Source organism: Zalophus californianus, chromosome 3 (assembly GCF_009762305.2).
Source record: "Zalophus californianus isolate mZalCal1 chromosome 3, mZalCal1.pri.v2, whole genome shotgun sequence".
NCBI classification, from domain to species: Eukaryota; Metazoa; Chordata; class Mammalia; order Carnivora; family Otariidae; genus Zalophus; species Zalophus californianus.
In genome coordinates, this window is record NC_045597.1 from 59,696,430 (window position 1) to 59,714,663 (window position 18,234).

At 35.4% G+C, this 18,234-nt stretch overlaps 1 long non-coding RNA gene and 1 other non-coding gene across 2 annotated transcripts; one reads left to right on the forward strand and one right to left on the reverse strand.

Annotated features, from left to right (window-relative positions):
• The first annotated feature begins 6 nt into the window (after positions 1-6).
• Positions 7-17,160, forward strand: LOC113919354. Its single transcript, XR_003518966.1, has 3 exons — positions 7-29; positions 9,960-10,038; positions 16,661-17,160. It is a non-coding gene; the product is annotated as an uncharacterized LOC113919354 (long non-coding RNA).
• On the reverse strand, positions 5,331-5,437 carry LOC113921123. The gene has a single exon (XR_003519528.1). It is a non-coding gene; the product is annotated as a U6 spliceosomal RNA (small nuclear RNA).
• Positions 17,161-18,234: the final 1,074 nt, after the last annotated feature.

Consider the following 18,234-nt stretch of genomic DNA (forward strand, 5'->3'; position numbering starts at 1 on the left):
TACAATGGAATACTACTCAGCAATAAAAGGTAATGTACAATATTGTTATGTGCAATATCATGGATTAATTTCAAAACAGTATTCTGAGTGAGGACAGAAAATACAAAATTCTAGAAAATGCAGACTGATTTATTGAGACTAAGGGCAGACAGAGCAATGGTTGTCTGGGGAGAGAGGTACTAGGAGGATTATAAAAGCAGGGGAAATTCTTAGGGTTGATGGATATATTCATTGTCTTATTCTGGTGATAGTTTCACAGTGTTAACATTTATCAATTGTATACTTATAAATTCTATACATGTTAAAAGTTATCAATTGTACACCTTTTATATACATAGTTTATTGAATATCAGTTATACCTTAGCTTAATACATTTAAAAATGTATCTAGAAAATAAAGGAGGGGCGCCTGGCTGGCTCAGTCAGTAGAGCATGTGACTCTTGATCTTGGGGTTGTAAGTTTGAGCCCCATGTTGGGTATAGAGATTACTGAAAAATAAAATCTTAAAAAAGAAAAGGAAGGAAAATAATTTCAATTGAAATATAAAAGGGAATTAACATTTATTAGAAATATACTAAGGAGCAAGTACTAGGTAGGTACTTTAAATAAGAATGACAGTATATGTAAATATATCATTTTCTATGTGCCAAGTTCTGTTATATGTACTTTAAATATATTAAGGTGTTAAATCCTCACAACTCTTTGAGGTATAGGGACTTTTATTACCCTCATTTTACAGATGAGGAAAGGAGGCATTAAGTCACAATTTCTGCGTGAGGGAGCTGAGATTTGAACCTGGGAAGTCTCTTCTTTTAATAGATCTTTATGACATCCATTAGGCTACAGAGTTTTAGTTCCAGTTTACAAAATGAAAGAACTGTGACTCACAAAGGCAGTAACTTTTTCTGGATCGCAGAATTTATAAGTAATGTCAAGATTTAAACTCAAATTTGTTCTACTCCAAAATATATACTCTTCTATACTAGATTGCCTCCATTTAGATTTGTGGTTCAATGGCAGGACTGATGGTATAATACTACTGATAACTAAGATCTCAGACTATGTGATCCACTCTGTTCCATACCCCTTTTACCATTCAGTAGTGCTGTCTGGCATGTTTGTTAACTATAGATTAGAATATATTTTACACCAGTAAGCAACTAAGAGCTCAAAAATTATTTGTCTTTTGGTCTTGACAATTCTCTTTTCAGTATTCATAGTATAGCTATGTCTGTTGAAATTAAGAAATTGAATGCGTGACTTTGGAGGATTTTTTCAGGCTAATATTAAAGACAGTAATTTATCTATGCACTTCTATAAGTGGAATTAAATAGATGTGTTCCTATATCCCTAAAATTGAGCTGGAGGATTTTTTTTTTTTTACTTTTCCATGAAATCTTCCTTTCCTGTGAGTGTGTGTCTCTGTGTGTGTATGTGTGTGTGTGTTAAATTATGGTTACTAATCTGGGAGATATAGTTTGATACGTGGTCCAAGTGGCACCCAAGAAGATTTTCTTGGTTAAAGTCATGAGAATAAGCAAGAACATAGGAACATTTCTAAATTGCCAAAAAAAAAGTATTCCATTATATTGAAAGAATTCAATAGACATAAAACTTTTATAATAAAAATGTTTTTAGGTGAATTTTGGAGGCAATAGGATATTAAGAAAAGTGGCATTGGAATCAGACAGATCTGAACTCAAACCCTAGCTCTGCCCACTTACCAGCTATGTTACCTTGAAGATATAACTTAACTTGGGCCTCAGTTTTCCCATCTGTGAAATGGGTTAGTTATACTTCATTGAGTTGTGAATGTTAACTAAATGAGATAGTAAATATTGGAGCACTTAACATAGTGTCCAACATATAGAAAATACTCTAATAAATGTTCTACTGCTAGCCACTTTGAAGGTGCTTCTACATAAATATAGAAATCCAAAGCCATATTAGATAATGAAGAAATGCTAAAATTATTTTATGATATAATCTGTGTACAGAAAATATCAAATAGATTCTAAAAACTTTTAGTTCAGGGAGTGTCAGGATTGATCCTTTCCTATTTAAAGGAACATGTAGCCTAGTGCATTTTTTTAAAATTAAAAAATTTTTTTTAAAGATTTTATTTATTTATTTGACAGAGACATAGTGAGAGAGGGAACACAAGCAGGGGAGTTGGAGGGGGAAGCAGGCTTCCTGCAGAGCGGGGAGCCCGATGCAGGGCTCGATCCCAGGACTCTGGGATCATGACTTGAGCCGAAGGGAGACGCTTAATGACTGAGCCACTCAGGTGCCCCAGCCTAGTGCATTTTAAAACTGAACCTTCTTTAAAGGTAAGTTTCTATTTATGTGGTTCCACAACCAAGATTTGCTTTAGGGATGGAAATTCATGTTCACCCTGACAGTGTTATATAAAACAAACTCCATATTTAACAGCTAAATAATTCGAATGACTTATGCTAATGTAAATTTTATATTCTGTATTTTTTAAGCCATAGCCTTTATATAAAGGTATACAGTCAAAGAAAAGTTGCAGATAATTTATTTTGCTTATTGTATCTTAAGACACATAATTTGTATAAATTGGCTAGGAGGACATTCAGTTAAACATTCAGAACTTCCACGGGTGCCTGGATGGATCAGTTGGTTAAGTGTCTTGACTCTTGATTTTGTCCTAGGTCATGATCTTGGGATCCTGAGATGCAGCCCCGCATCAGGCTCGTCACTCAGCAGGGAGTCTGCTTGAGATTCTCCCTCTCTCCCTCTGCCCACCCCGTCCCCCCCCTTGTGCATGCGCTCTCTCAAATGAATAAATAAATGAATAAATAAATGAATAAATAAATTAATCTTTCTTTAAATTTTTAAATTTTTTAAAAAGATTTTTATTTATTTGACACAGAGAGAGAGAGAGACAGTGAGAGAGGAAACACAAGCAAGGGGAGTGGGAGAGGGAGAAGCAGGCTTCCCACTGAGCAGGGAACCCGATGCGAGGCTTGATCCCAGGACCCTGGGATCATGACCTGAGCCCAAGGCAGACGCTTAATGACTGAGCCACGCAAGCACCCTAAATAAATCTTTTTTTAAAAAAATCCAGAACTTCCAGTGAGATAATCCAGAAAAAAATAAGTCTTTCAATTTTATTCATTTGTTTTGTTATTCTCACTTACTAAGGGGTCAGTCAAAATGAAGAGATGATGTTTAATAAAGGACAGCTTTGACCTGAAGGAAAGGGTTCCAAAGCTAGATTACCTTCTTTGAAATTGCTTTGAAATTGATACCTAATCTTACAGTCAAAGTTCATACATAGCCATTTGATCATCTTCATTGTATTTCCTCATTAGTCCATAGAGTTTCAATCAATTTCTATATGGTGCTGACTTACACGTGTCCATCAACAGGTCCAGTAGCTTATCAAGAAAGTCTGAGTCCTCTATCTTCTGGAGACATCTCATTTAGATCTGACATTAAGTTCATTTTTTCCTTCAAGCTATTTCTTTCAAATTTCTTGGCTATTCTTATTGACAACACAAATTTTCAGAACTTCAAACTTAAAAACTTACATTCATTTCCTTATTTCCTTATCCTCCCATAGGTAAACAGGGGTTAAACTTGTTACTTTTTATAATTGTTCTTTATTGTATACTTCAGATTTGTCTCTTTTCACTTTTAAAACTGCCCATTTAATCCAAGCTCTTAATTGTCAAGTTTGTATTCTAGGCTCTTATATTATATTGCATTACAGCCTCTTGGTATTCTCCTTAGCGCCCATCTTGTCTTACCCCTTTCCCCACCATCCCACACAAAACCTGAAATACTTTTAATCACACTCTGTAGAGAAGTATTGCTAGGTGAATAAGGAACACCTGATTGACTCAAAAAAGGGAATTTAAATGGAATCTCCTTTCCTTTCAGTGATTCTACCTAGAAGGAAAGAAGAGCAGAACCTTCAGGAATTGAATCACAAATACTGAAAGGGAGACTGTTGCTAGAAAGGGACTGATAATATATAATAGCCATTGGAAAGATAAAAGGAGACATAAAATTCAACTTTTGCTTCCTATTCTTTCCCTTTTTGCTTTCCACATACTTCAGCTGTGAATCTTTCCATATGCAGTATTTATTTTGTGTTATCCTGGTTACTATAAAGTTATCTGAGAGGCTAGGAGAGTTGACTGACAGAAGGGAAAAAAAAAGGCAGTCTATTCTGACTGCAGTGACCAAAGGAGTTCAGTTCACACCAAACATCTTTCTCCCATTTAGAAATATCCTCGTATTTAAGGCCTTCTACTATAAGCCCATTACTAGTTCTTTTCCTTTCTATTTCATTTCTCTCTACTCTCATATTTGTGTTTTCTGTTTCTATCAAACTATCATGCCTCCTGGGCAATGAAATATCTGTTCATGCTCTCCAATGGTTTTGTGTATTACCATATCTCTAGTGCCTTTAACAGTGTCTAGCATATGGCACATAGTGAGCCCTCAATAACTCTTTGATAAGTGAATGAATGGTTATCTTTTCTCTCTGGCAATCAAAATCCATCACCACTTTAAAAAATTGACATAAAATTTGCCTATTCCAATAAACTTCTATCCATTATCAATCTAGTTTTAAATCACTTCATCTTCCACTTCCCCTTAGCAGTTATTTATAGTTTGCATTTGATTAATATATTCTTATTACTTTTCAAACACTCCCAAATCCTTTTTACATATGCTGTATTTTCAATGAAAATACCTCAAATTCTTGGGGCACCTGGGTGGTTCAGTCACTTGAGTATTCGACTCTTCATTTTAGCTCTGGTTATGATTTCAGGGTCTTCAGATTGAGCCCAGCATCATGCTCCATGCTCATCAGGGAGTCTGCTTGAGATTCTCTCCCTCTCCCTTTCCCTTTGTCTCTCCACCTGCTTGTGCTCATGTGCGCTCTCTCTAAATCTTAAAAAAAATTAAAAATTAAAAGCCCTCAAATTTTATATATTATATATGCTGCTCAGCAGTGCCTCACGTGCTGTAGAAAGCTAGGTACTCAGCAGGTGGGCAGGCTACCTTTTATGACATTCTCTGGATCATTGTGATCTGCCTTGAAAGGGAGTTTAGATACATAGATAGGTTCTATTTTTTGCTATTTCCCTCCTATATTATGTAACTTTGAGTAAAATCATTCCTTCAGTGCTCAGTTTAAGAACAAATTAAGAAACGATTTCCTAAAGAAAAAAACATTTTAAAGTTATAGAAGTTATCTATATGTTGGTACATTTCTCCAGAAATATTTAATGTAATATAAAAGTTCTAGGCTAGTCAATTTGAATCTCTTCTTCTTCCCCCCCTTTTTTTTTGTTATGGAACACTTCATGAATTTGCGTGTCATCCTTACGTGGGGGCCATGCTAATGTTCTCTGTATTGTTCCAGTTTTAGTATATGTGCTGCTGAAGTGAGCAGTGAATCGCTTCTTGTAATTTCCATAGAGATGTCCATGTACCAAAGAAACTGAAATAATATTATGTAGAAAATATCACCAATCCTAAAAAGACCCCTAATTTCTTCAGAGAGGAAACAGAGATAATATCCTGATTTTTGCAGTACTTAAGCTACTCCTTAGTTGTTTCATGAAGGAATTAATGTAGTAGAACACATTCGAGGAATTGCTGAGGTATCAGAATAAGAATATACAAAGTCTAAGACTATTTTCTGTAATGTATTTTTAAATAGATTAAGAGTCATGCACCCTCTGGCTTCTTTCTCCATCTATGCTATCTTCTGGCATTAATAAAGTTGGGCAACATATATAAAAAAGCAGTTTCTAAGGATGCCAAACTAATAGCAGTTTCTGGATCATTCCCATTTCTTCCTCTGTGAAAATCTACAACACATGGGTTACTCTAAATATTTCCCCCAAAACCCAAAGTGTTAGGTTACCAAAGAAAACTTATCAGGTAATATTACTATTTGCCTTATGTAATCATTTGAAGTACATACAAAATCAGACATTAAAATGAAAATATCAAGCCATAGAAATGAGTTTTAGTTTTACTGACATTTATATATCATACTTCCTGTTTATGATTTGAGAAGTGCAACCATGCAGTGCTTCTATTAAAAACTGAGTGATTGAGAACAGTTTGAGGATTATAATGACAACTTATCCAAAGGAAATAAAACCATTAACCTTACTGCTGCCTTCATTTGTGGAACTGCTATCTTTGTTGTATAAAAAGTTGAATATTTTTCAAACATCATTTACTAATAGTGTAGTTAAAAAGGAGAACTTGGTGGTCTTGTATCCCTGAAACACATGCATGCATGTGCACACACACACACACAGACACAGAACCACACACACACACACACACACACACACACACACACACACACACACAAGGGTAATACTTGCAAAAATTTGCTTTTTATCCTCCTTTTCAGATGTCAGTTACCAATTGGTTATTGTTATGCATTAATTAACAGTCCCAACCTGAAGGAGGGAAAGGGTAGAGGTGAATGCAATTCTTAAATAAAAGCTCCTTTATTTGTTTTATTTGAAGCATAATAATGTGAGTTTGTTTTTTGGTGTCCACTTCAGGGTTTGTGTGTGTGGGGGGGTGAGTGTGTAGAGAGAGAGAAAGAGAGCACCCAAGTGAGCAATGACTCTTAGTTAGACATCCAAATCCATCATGTTTTCATTTCTTTTTGGCCACACAGATAAACTTATTTCCAGTCTCCCTTGCAGGCAGGTGTGGGCATGTGACCGAGTTAGAGCCAATGGAATAAGAATGGCAGTTTTATGCACTACTTTTGAATCTCCTAAAAAAACTCCCCTTCTAATGGACTGGAATAGACAAGACCCCACAGGAGACCTTGGAAGTTCAGTACTGAAAGCCTAGGTACTAGAACACCTTGGAAACTAAGTACTGAACTACCTGTTTATTTTAGAAAGAAACTTGATTATAGCAAATATAATTTGAGCCATTATACATTTTGGGGTTGGTCTGTATGGCAATTAGCCTACCCTAATTAATTTAACATACAAAACTTATATTTGCAGTGTCCCTATGATGCACAACTCCATTGGGCACTATTTACATTGTAATGTATGTAAATGGCATTTCCTGAAGCAGGATTAAGAAGCTACAGGTATATATACATATGGATATACATAAATCTTCATCCCAGGAGTTATGCAACAATATAGTTCTGCCAAACTAACTCCAACTACTCTCCTGGGTTTTATTGCACACAAGCATCAATTTGTATAATTTTGTATCTGTGCTAACAGATTGAGGTGGAATGGATCATCCAACAAGAATCTTTTTTTTTTTAAGATTTATTTATTTGAGACACAGTGAGAGAGGGAACACAAGCAGAGGGAGTGAGAGGGAGAAGCAGGCCCCCCACTGAGCAGGGAGCCCAAAGCGGGGCTCGATCCCAGGACCCCGGGATCACGACCCGAGCCGAAGGCAGACGCCCAATGACTGAGCCACCCAGGTGCCCCCATCCAATAAGAATCTTAAGGGGAATATGTATACTAAGGATACAAATCAGATATCTTTCTTAGATTTGTTCATCTATTAGCTATCTGTTAGAATATTTACCTACCTGTTAGCTACCTACCTATAATCTAATACCCTATGGTATGCATTAGATTGAAAGAGAGTGTTAGGATCCCTCATCTGCCTCCACCCACTCCAAGCTTACTGCTATGAGTAATACAAATTTTCTGGGTTTTACTTTCCCTCTCTGTAAGATGAGAGTTGGATTATGTGACTTCAAAGATCCTGTCACTAAAATTCTATAATATTGATATAATGTCAATTGACATAATTGATATATCAGTAGTTATGAAGCTATTGGTAGAAATAATTGTTAATGTGAGTGTTCCTTTGGATTCCAAACTGATTCTATAGAGGTCCTTAATAGTATCTTGGAAGTTTTTAAAAAAGGTATTTAACTTGCACCAATTCATAATCAAAGAGGCACAACAGAGCTTCCATTCTTTTCCTAAGTAAAAACTTCTAAGTTGAAAAGGTATTTAACTCATATTTTTTAGGGTAATTTTAAAGTAGGTGTCACCTCTCTGATTTCTTTACTCATGGTTGGAAAAGTACCAATGCTAATGCAGAACATGATATCTATTGAAATAATATAGCATATTGCAAAAAAAGTAAAAAACTAAATAGCAGATTATATAGTGTTCACTGAATTTAGTAGTTAAAACCTTAAATTTTATTTCTCCTAATTGTATATTTATGCTCTAATGTTTCAATGTAGTAATAGCTAATATTATAGCAAGTTCAGGATCATGGCAAAATCACCAGTCACAGTTATCTTTGTTGTAATTAACACACTAAATCACATTTTTGGTATAGCTAACAGAAATGAACCTTTGCCTATTTGTCTGCTGTTGGGGTTTTAATCTCATGGATTTCAACTTTGGTTAAAGCTAAAATGTACATTATCCAGATTTGATGCAGGCGTGGAATTGGCTTTACTTCACATTCTTTTACAGCAGGAAGCTGCAGAAATATGGACCTTACTCTGGGATGATACTGTTTTAGAGAGGAGAAAGGACAGCCTCTATCACATTGTCCAAAGTGGAGTTTTTATATTAATAGAAAGCCATGTAGAGGCTGGAGTAGATAAGAAGGAATCATAGTGATTTTTTTTTTCCAAGCAAAAGGAATAAAACAAAAGAGAAAGCCTGTAGTAGTATTTTGAGTAAAGAAGACAAATAGAGATTCTAAAATATTCTTGGGGCGCCTGGGTGGCTCAGTCAGTTAAATGTCTGCCTTTGGCTCAGGTCATGATCTCAGGGTCCTGGGATTGAGTCACGCATCAGGCTCCCTGCTCAGCAGGGGGCCTGCTTCTCCCTTTCCTGCTCCCCCTGCTTGTGCTCGCTCTCTCTCTGTCAAATAAATAAATAAATAAAATCTTTTAAAAAAAAATCCTTTACAATACTGCAGAAATTGGGGAAAAAATCTTTAGAATGAGGGTATGGATAGATACATTTTGGTATATCCATATGTTGGAATGCTGTGCAGATGTTAAAAACATGTTTTTTTTTTTTTAAAGATTTTATTTATTTATCTGACAGAGAGAGACACAGCGAGAGAGGGAACACAAGCAGGGGGAGCGGGAGAGGAAGAAGCAGGCTTCCCGCTGAGTGGGGAGCCTGATGCGGGGCTCGATCCCAGGACCCTGGGATCATGTCCTGAGCCGAAGGCAGACGCTTAATGCCTGAGCCACCCAGGCGCCCCTTAAAAACATGTTTTAAAAAATATTCAATAACATGAAAGAATGGTCATTAAAAACTATAAATCCTTTATCCCTATTAAACAGGAATCAATCTTATTCCTCTTCATCCCCAATATAAATAGGAGCATAATGGAAGAGATGTTTAACAGAAAGATGCATAGATAGTGAATTTTAAAGCCCAAAGTGATTTTTAGAGATCATTTAGTCAAAATCCATCATTTTGCAAAGGAAACTGATACTCTAGGAAATGAAGTGTCTCACCTAAGGTTTCAATCCCTTTAGCACTGTCACTTGCTAAAACTGAGGTTTTCTTACTCCCCAAATTTGGAATGTTTTATTTTCTACTACAACATGCCACAGCAGAGATTGGGTCAGGCCAGAGTCCAGAGAGTAATGAAGGGAAGGCCAAAGTCTAGATATCCTAGTCTATCCTTTCTATTGGTGGGGGGTTGGGGGGGAGTACAGGGCATAAGGGGATGATAATGACTATTCATAAAAGATCTGTAGAGGTATCTATATGTGGACATATCTATATTTCCTAATAATTATAAATCTTTAACTTTTTTTTTATTCAATAACACAACTTTAAAAACTCTTGGTGTAGAACCCAAATCATTTCTTTGTCTCACTTAAGTAATACTGGTAGTGGACGTGCCTAGATTACAGCTTAGGACTATTCATTTATTCATTTGCTTTTGTCTGTCTCTTCCACTAGAATGTATCTTCCAGCAGGACAGGCCTATATCTTTTGTCGGTTGACTCCAGCACCTAGCAAGTGTTTGACACACAAATCAGTAAGTATTTGGTGAGTGAATGAATAAATGATAGCTACTAAAAAACAGTAATCCTTTATTTACTTAGACTAGATTTCTTCTGGATATTTTCTCAAGTTTTGCAATTCCATCACCAGTCTAAATTAATTTTAGAATTAGGTGAAACTGCTTTGTTCATATGCTCTGTATTTCAGTCTAGAATGATAGAACTGTTTTGTAGTATTAATTTAGGCACTCTTAAAATTCTTGTGCCAAGTTTGCTTAGTTTGGAAATGACCTTGGCCTGCAATTTTATTTAGGTTTCCATCCACAGATGAATGTGTACATCTGTACCATGAATTAGTGGTGTACATGTGAGATTAAACTGATGATGAGTCAGGAGGCAACACTGTTGGGTGAGCATATCTGAAAATAGGAAAAAAGAGATGATGATACCTTAGGCTGAAATAAATATATATTTAAACTTAAATCCTCAAATTAAGTGTAAGTTTTGAACCTGACAAAAACAAGTAAATATTTTGAAGAGTGGATTTTTCCCTAAAGGTAAGATATTAAAACCAAAACCAAAACACTGAACCTAAACTTAAATGTTAGTCTCAATTTTAAAAGGTAGTCCACATAAATTTTTCTCCTTAGCTTTATTTTCAGTACGAGTATGTAAAAAATGAAAAGATTTTTTTACAGCAAAATTTTTACCAGATGAAGAACCTTAAAAATATTGGCCTTTTAAGCTTATTTCTAGGAATTTGTCCTAACTTAGGAAATAATCTGAAATGCTAAAACAGATTTAAGCATAAAAAAGTTCATAGTAACACTACTTACAAGAAACTAAGGAAAATAGCTTAAATGAGCACTTAAGGAAATACTACTCAAGGAACATTATGCAGCCATTGAAAATGTTTTTGAGGACTTTTAAATAACTTGAGGAAACATTTCTGATACATTGTTATGAAAAAAGGCAGTGTACTCAAGTAGTTTAAACTTCATAAGCTTAAAAAACTACATGGAAATACTCAACCTCAATAGTCAGTTGCCTGTAAATAAGAGAATTATTCGTTATTTTTTCCTGCTGTCCTTTAAAAAAGATGTTTTCTTTACTTATTTTATTTAAACATATCTTCAAAATTTTCTTCACTTACATGTACTACTTTTATAATCAGAAAAAGAAATCCATTACTTGTCATAGATATAAGTTTATGTCTCAATATGTTTTCAGTGTCATCACATGAATATAAATATTGTTGACCAATAGGAAAGTTTGATATTATTTAAATTCAAATTATGGAGTTTCCAAAACAAATGCTGATACATCTCCTATAAGTTGTAAAATTATAAAGGTTTCATATAATTTAGTAATGATTTTAACATAGCAGGCTCTCAATATGTTCGTGGATGATGAAGATGGTTAGAGTAAGGGCACCTCAATTTACCAAGTTCCTTGAATCTGTCAGTTAAGTAGCACCTCTCCCACCAAGGGTTTAATGATATAGTACAGTGTCAAAAAGCTGTCCCTAAAATTGCTCTTAGTTTGTGTGGTGCACTTTTGCAAACTATTATTTTGTACTTCAAAAAGAAGAGTCTCTTATGTGCTAATTTTTTAAAAACACACAAGAGAGAAAAATTTGTTCTTGTCTATTCTGGTCAGCTGTGAGCTTCAGGTAAGATTCTGTGATCTGACATCACTAGTAAAAAAGGTTTCTTGTGGAAATGACTGGCAACAGTACTTACCTTGTAGGCTTGTGATAAGTGTTAGAGATCATGTATGTAAGGTCTCTAGCATGCATTGCACACAGGCATTCAGTAAATGGTGGCTATTATAATAATATATAATAGTACTGTGACATCTTACTGTTAAATTCCTATGTATAGGGTGAGCTGAAAAAATATGAATTGCAATCTATTTAAAACATTATTCTAGACTTCCAGACAAAGATGGGGGAGTAAAGGCAGACCACAAAGTCTTCCACTTCAAATATCTTACAGGAGAAACAAACAACAGTAAAAATTCCGTTAAAAACAAAGAATGTCTACAACCTAACCATTGAAGACCAAAATAATACTATTATTTCAAAACCAATACTTTGGAATATCAAGAATGGCTGGAAATCAAATTCTCAACAAAAGGGAAGACTGGCAATCCCAGCACACTCCCCTAGTCAATTCATTCTTCTCTTCTCCTAGATGATTACACTTTGTCTCTTCTCTTAAGTCTCTCACATCTCCCCACTCTTCACCCCAAACTCTTGTTTTATTGATAAATAGAAGCTGTCACAGGAAAAACTCCTCTTTCTTACACCCTATCTACCAACCTCTCTTCATCTATACTTATACTGTCTTCCTTTATAAAGGATCAACTATCCCTTCTCTTAAATAAGGCATGCCCCTCACCTGTGCCCCCATTCTATGTTTTCTTGTAAACTCAAGGATTGTGTTCCTGTGATTATTTCCTCCATTTCCTGCATCCTCATTTTCTCTCTCTTTACTGGATTATTCTAACCAGTAAATACACTGTAATTTTTCCCATTCTAAATATACCATCACCCCCTTTCCCCCTCTACTTACTGAGTGAGCCCATTTTTCTATTCCCCTTTATAATAAAACTTTTTAAAGACTGTGCTTGCAGTTTCCACTTCCTCGCCTTACATTATCCCTTCAGTCCATTCCAATTAGGATTACCGTTTCCACAGTCCCACCGAAACTGGGCTTGTTGAAATCACCGATTAACTTCTTGCCACATCATTTTCCTCTTCTCAGATGTTTGGGGCCCCAGGCATATTCCTCACCCCTTTTTTCCTTCTCCATCAACATTTATTTTCCCTTGGGTAATCTCATCAAGTTGTTTTCTTTTCCTTTTTTAATGTTGCAGATGTTCTTGGGACTCCTAAAATTTGTATTCTATCCCTCATATCTCTGTTGAACTCTGAACTCATACCCAACTGCCTACCTAGGAACTGCACTCAGACGTCTAGCAAGGACTTCAAAGTCAACGCATTCAAAACCAATCTTGTAATTTTCTTCTCCCCCTCAATTTACTTTTCTCCAGGTCTTCCCCTAGGTCAGTAAATGACATTACTTTCATCCCGTTGCTCAAGACAGAAATCTAGAAGTCATCCTTAATTCCTTTCTGTGCTGGTTACTAAGCTGTTATCTCTTAATAATAAATCCTTCCACATTCATACATTTTGTGATGCTAGGATGGGACTCTGCAAACTACATTTCTATTTTCCCAGCTGAATCCTTGCTGCATTCTCTTAATAAGGTGCATTAGAGAAAGACTGAAAGTCAAGAAGAGAGGGGAAAATAACCTGCTCCTTCTTATTGGATTTCTGCACACGTCAGGGTTGCCCCAGTTATGGACCTTCACTGTCACAGTGGCACTCAGCTCCAAATTTCAACTATTTTCCATTCCCTAGAACCAGCCCCAACATACTCAACATACCCTGTCAGAGGTATCAGCAGCAAATGGGCAGCAACCTATCTTCTGAGGCCAGGGTTCCAGCGTCTCCCCTTCTAGCTTCTGGGTTCTAAAAACTTCAGGTCTTCCTTGTGTTTATCTAGTATCAGGGGTAGTGGCTGCTTCCTGAAGTTACTCTTATTTTAGTGCTCCCTTTTTGCATTTTCAGTTCTTCACCTATCTGACTGATTCTTTATACTCAGTTATTGCTATTGAAATACTTAGCAGCAACCTGAATTACTCCTCTGAAGCATACATCATCTCCCTCCTCATCACGCTTAGAACAAAATTCAGCCTCCTCACAACCCCTTTTGTGATCTGGCCTGTCCACTTCTCTAGTCTCATCTCTCACCACTTTCTGGTTACTCATTTGGCTCTAATGATTCTGTCTTGAACACACACCACTTTCCCACTACAGGACCTTTGTATTTGCTCTTTTCTGCATCTGGATTGCCCAGGTCTTTCCCTGGCTTCCCCCCTCACTTCATTCAGATCTCTTCTCAGGTGTCATTTTACAGAGAGAGGCCTGCTCTCACATTCCATCTAAAATGCACAATTCCTTCCCCCATCCTTCTAGTTTCTTACCTGGGGTTCTTCTTATTCCTACCTGACATTGTTACAGGTTTATTTATTTCTCCCTCCCCTATCCCTAACTAAAAGCTTCATCAAGGCAGGAATATGATCTTATTTACCACTGGTGCTGGCACTCAATAAATTCCAGTTGAGAAATGAATTTAATAAATTGCAGTGAATGTAGGAAAGAAGCAGATCAAAGTAATTGCAGAATCAATACAAAAATCATGTAAGTGAGACGAAGATATCATAATAAACCTGCTTCATCTTCCTGAGTACATAATATAACAAATGAATCAGAAAAAGCACAGAAAGATGTAGCAGAAGAGAATTTCCACCAAATAACGAAAAACCTGAACCTGCAGAAAAATAATGGACACATAATATTCAGTATTGAGGCATATCCTGGTTAAGCTACTAACCATAAAGAATGAAGGAAAAACTTCTCAGAACTCCAGGCAGAAAACTAAATAACTTATCAAGAGGGAGGAAATCATGCTGGCCGTAGACTTCCTCTAAGCAATATTCAAAGCCAGAAAACAAAGGAAAAACGTCTGTATGGTTTTGAGGCAAAGCCAGCATGACCCCAAACTATTACATCTAAATAAGTGTCATTTGAGAATTGATGAAAAAGGCAAACACAGCATCCATGGATCCATGTAGAGGAAAAAACAAAAACGAAACAGTGAAGAACAGATAACTGATCAATCAAAATTAATAACTAGGATATTGAGAATCAAGCCATGTTGTGAGCACTGGATTAAGATACAGATCAAGACCAAGTGATCAAAGAAATTAGGATTATAAAACAAATAAACATTAAAACCTTGACTTTGTAAAAATAATGATAATGTAAAAATACATTTTTCATAGCAGAGTCTGCTAGTATTTCTAAATTTGAAACATAGATTTAAAAAGCCTCCAAACTCTTTTTTAAACCAGATATTTTAGGAAATAAGATCTTTTGTAGTAAAGAAACATTTTTCTGAAAGTTCAGCAATTCCTTCAGTTTATCTTACCACTACCAAATTAAAATAATTTTAAACTTAATACTTTTTAACTTTAATGTACATTTTCTGATCTTAAATAAGATTATCTTATTTGTATAAATGCACAGAAATGCCTACCATGATGTTCATTTAAAATTGATGGTAAAATCTGGAATCCGAGATTTTAAAACGTTCCTGTAACTTTCTATATTGTTTAAATTATTTATAAGTAAACCTGTATTATTTTTATGAACATTTATTATTTTTATAAAAACACTATTATACACAATGTGAATACACTTAGTACTACTGAACTGTACATTTAAAAATGGTTAAGATGGTAAATTTTATGCTATGTGTTTTTTGCCACAATTTAAAATAAAAAATTTTAAACATACTGTTATAAAACTTATAAAATAGATCCAGCCATTATAGCTTTACAGATGGATTTTGACTATGCTAAATTTTTCTTAAATCAGCTTTTCCACCAAGATTACCTCTCAGATTATACCATTCACAGAATACTCTCTACTTGCCTATACCTTATCTAATTTAATTTTAGAAAGCAGAGATTATTCACTGGTAGACATTATTATAAGTATACAAAATGAAAAAGTACTTATAAAGAGTAACTAATATGATGTGTTACTTTATTAAATATCCTAGAGTTGTAAGAATGTAAACATATGTCATTTGATTTACATATTTGGGAGGAGATCTTTTAATTTTAGTGATTTCTAAATTTTTTATTGTTATGTTAATCGCCATACATTACATCATTAGTTTTTGATGTAGTGTTCCATGATTCATTGTTTGTGCATAACACCCAGTGCTCCACACAGAACGTGCCCTCTTTAATACCCATAACCAGGCTAAGCCATCCCCCCACCCACTCCCCTCTAGAACCCTCAGTTTGTTTTTCAGAATCCATTGTCTCTCATGGTTCGTCTCCCCCTCCGATTCCCCCCCTTCATTCTTCCCTTCCTGCTATCTTCTTTTTTTTTCTTATATTGCATTATTTGTTTCATAGGTACTAGTGATTTTTTTCTGACTGTTAAAGTAATTTATGCTCATTTTTTAAATTTTTATTTTATTTCTTTTAAAAGGTTTTATTTATTTATTTGACAGAGAGATAGCAAGCACAAGCAGGGGGAGTGGCAGGCAGAGGGAGAGGGAGAAGCAGGCTCCTGGCTGAGTGCGGAGCCTGATGTGGGGCTTGATCCCAGGACCCTGGGATCATGACCTGGGCTGAAGGCAGATGCTTCACAACTGAGCCACCCAGGCACCCAATTTGTGCTCATTTTAAAAAAGAAAGAGTAAAATTACTATAACCACATATAACACACTTTGATATATTTTTCCCCATCCTTTTTCTATGCATATAAATAAGTGCATTTTCAAATGAGGAGAAATAGTCTTATAACCTAAAAAATTTAACTGTACATTAAATTACTATTAATATTTTTCTGTGGCATTAAGTACTTTTAGTTATCACATAATATTCCATTTGATTGATGCACCATGGCTCATTTAACCACTCCTTTACTGTTGAATATTCAGATTATTTCCTCTTATAGATACTGTAGTGAATATATATAAATCTTTGACTTCCTATTTATTTCTTTAGGATTGGTTCCTGGAAGTAGAACTACTGTATCAAAAATCTGGACATTTTTAAGACCCCAGAAAGGTAATATAGTATAGTACTATACAGTTTGGTTGGGGCTGTTCCTCCCTCAGAACTTCATTACATAATTTAAAAGTGTTTACTTAAGCTCCTTTGGGCTGCCTCCATGGTAGCTATGAATTCACAGAATTAGGAATAGTTTGGGGCCTGATAACAAAGTCTATTAGTTTAATGTGAATACTATGTCAATTTTTTTTAATCATTGCTGTATAAGAACCTTTAAAAACAAAGATATGTTTAATTCATTTTGTTTTTTAAAACACATGTGCTTCTTTAAAATCATTAAGAAATACACAAAACAAAGGGTTCATAAATATATGTTTGCTCACTATTTAGATATACTTATTTTTAAACTTGTATTCCATACTATGGATTCACAGTATCATTTTGACTCAGTATAACTATAAACGATTATGCAAAATTACCAAAATATGTAGAGGTATTAGACAGCCTTTAGGAGAGTATGAATTATTATTATTATTTTTAAAGATTTTATTTATTTATTTGAGAGAGAGAGAGTGAGAGCCAGAGAGCATGAGAGGGAAAAGGGTCAGAGGGAGAAGCAGACTCCCCACTGAGCAGGGAGCCCGATGTGGGACTCAATCCCCGGACTCCAGGACCATGACCTAAGCCGAAGGCAGTTGCTCAACAACTGAGCCATCCAGGTGCCGGAGAGTATGAATTATTAAAATTCTATTTCTGGGGCACCTGGGTGGCTCAGATGGTTAGGTGTCTGCCTTCGGCTCAGGTCATGATCTCCAGGTCCTGGGATGGAGTCCCCTGTCTCTGGCTCCCCGCTCAGCAGGGAGTCTGCTTCTCCCTCTCCCTTGGCCTCCTCCCCTGCCCCTCCCCCACCGTGCGCACGTGCCTGCAGGCTCCCGTGTGCGCTCTCTCTCTCTCTCTCTCTCTCTCTCTCTCTCTCGCTCTCTCTCAAATGAATAGTCATTAAAAAAATAAAAATAAATAAAATTCTATTTCTAAGCCAAGAAAGCACTATTTCTAAGTCATAAATCTTTTAAGAGAACATCAAAGATGTATAAATTATAATAATATCTGCTTAGGAGAATTTAAAAAGATACTAGGTTATAAGAAAAGATTGTTTTTCGTGATTACTCAAAGAAAGGTAGCATTTTCAGTTCCTAAGAGAACTCTTGAGCCTTTTTACCAACCAAATAATTGTGTGTACTGGTTTTAAAGAAAAACAATACAATGTGCATTATAAACATGGAAGAAAGGTCATTTAAATTTTGTATTATAATAATCAAGTGGTATATGACCTTCAAGGCAACATACAAATTCTTATAAAATACCTAAAATCTCAACCATCCCTTTTAGAATCACTGAGTTTTAAGAATAAACAAGCCTAAGTCAAGATCCTGTATCTAAAAACATATAGCCCTTTTAAAGAAATGTCATTTTGTTTTAATTATGTAACATGAATTTGTTATAAAATTATTTATTGGAATAATCCCCCTATAGCATTTTGCTTTTTGACTCTGAGAAGTAAAGACATG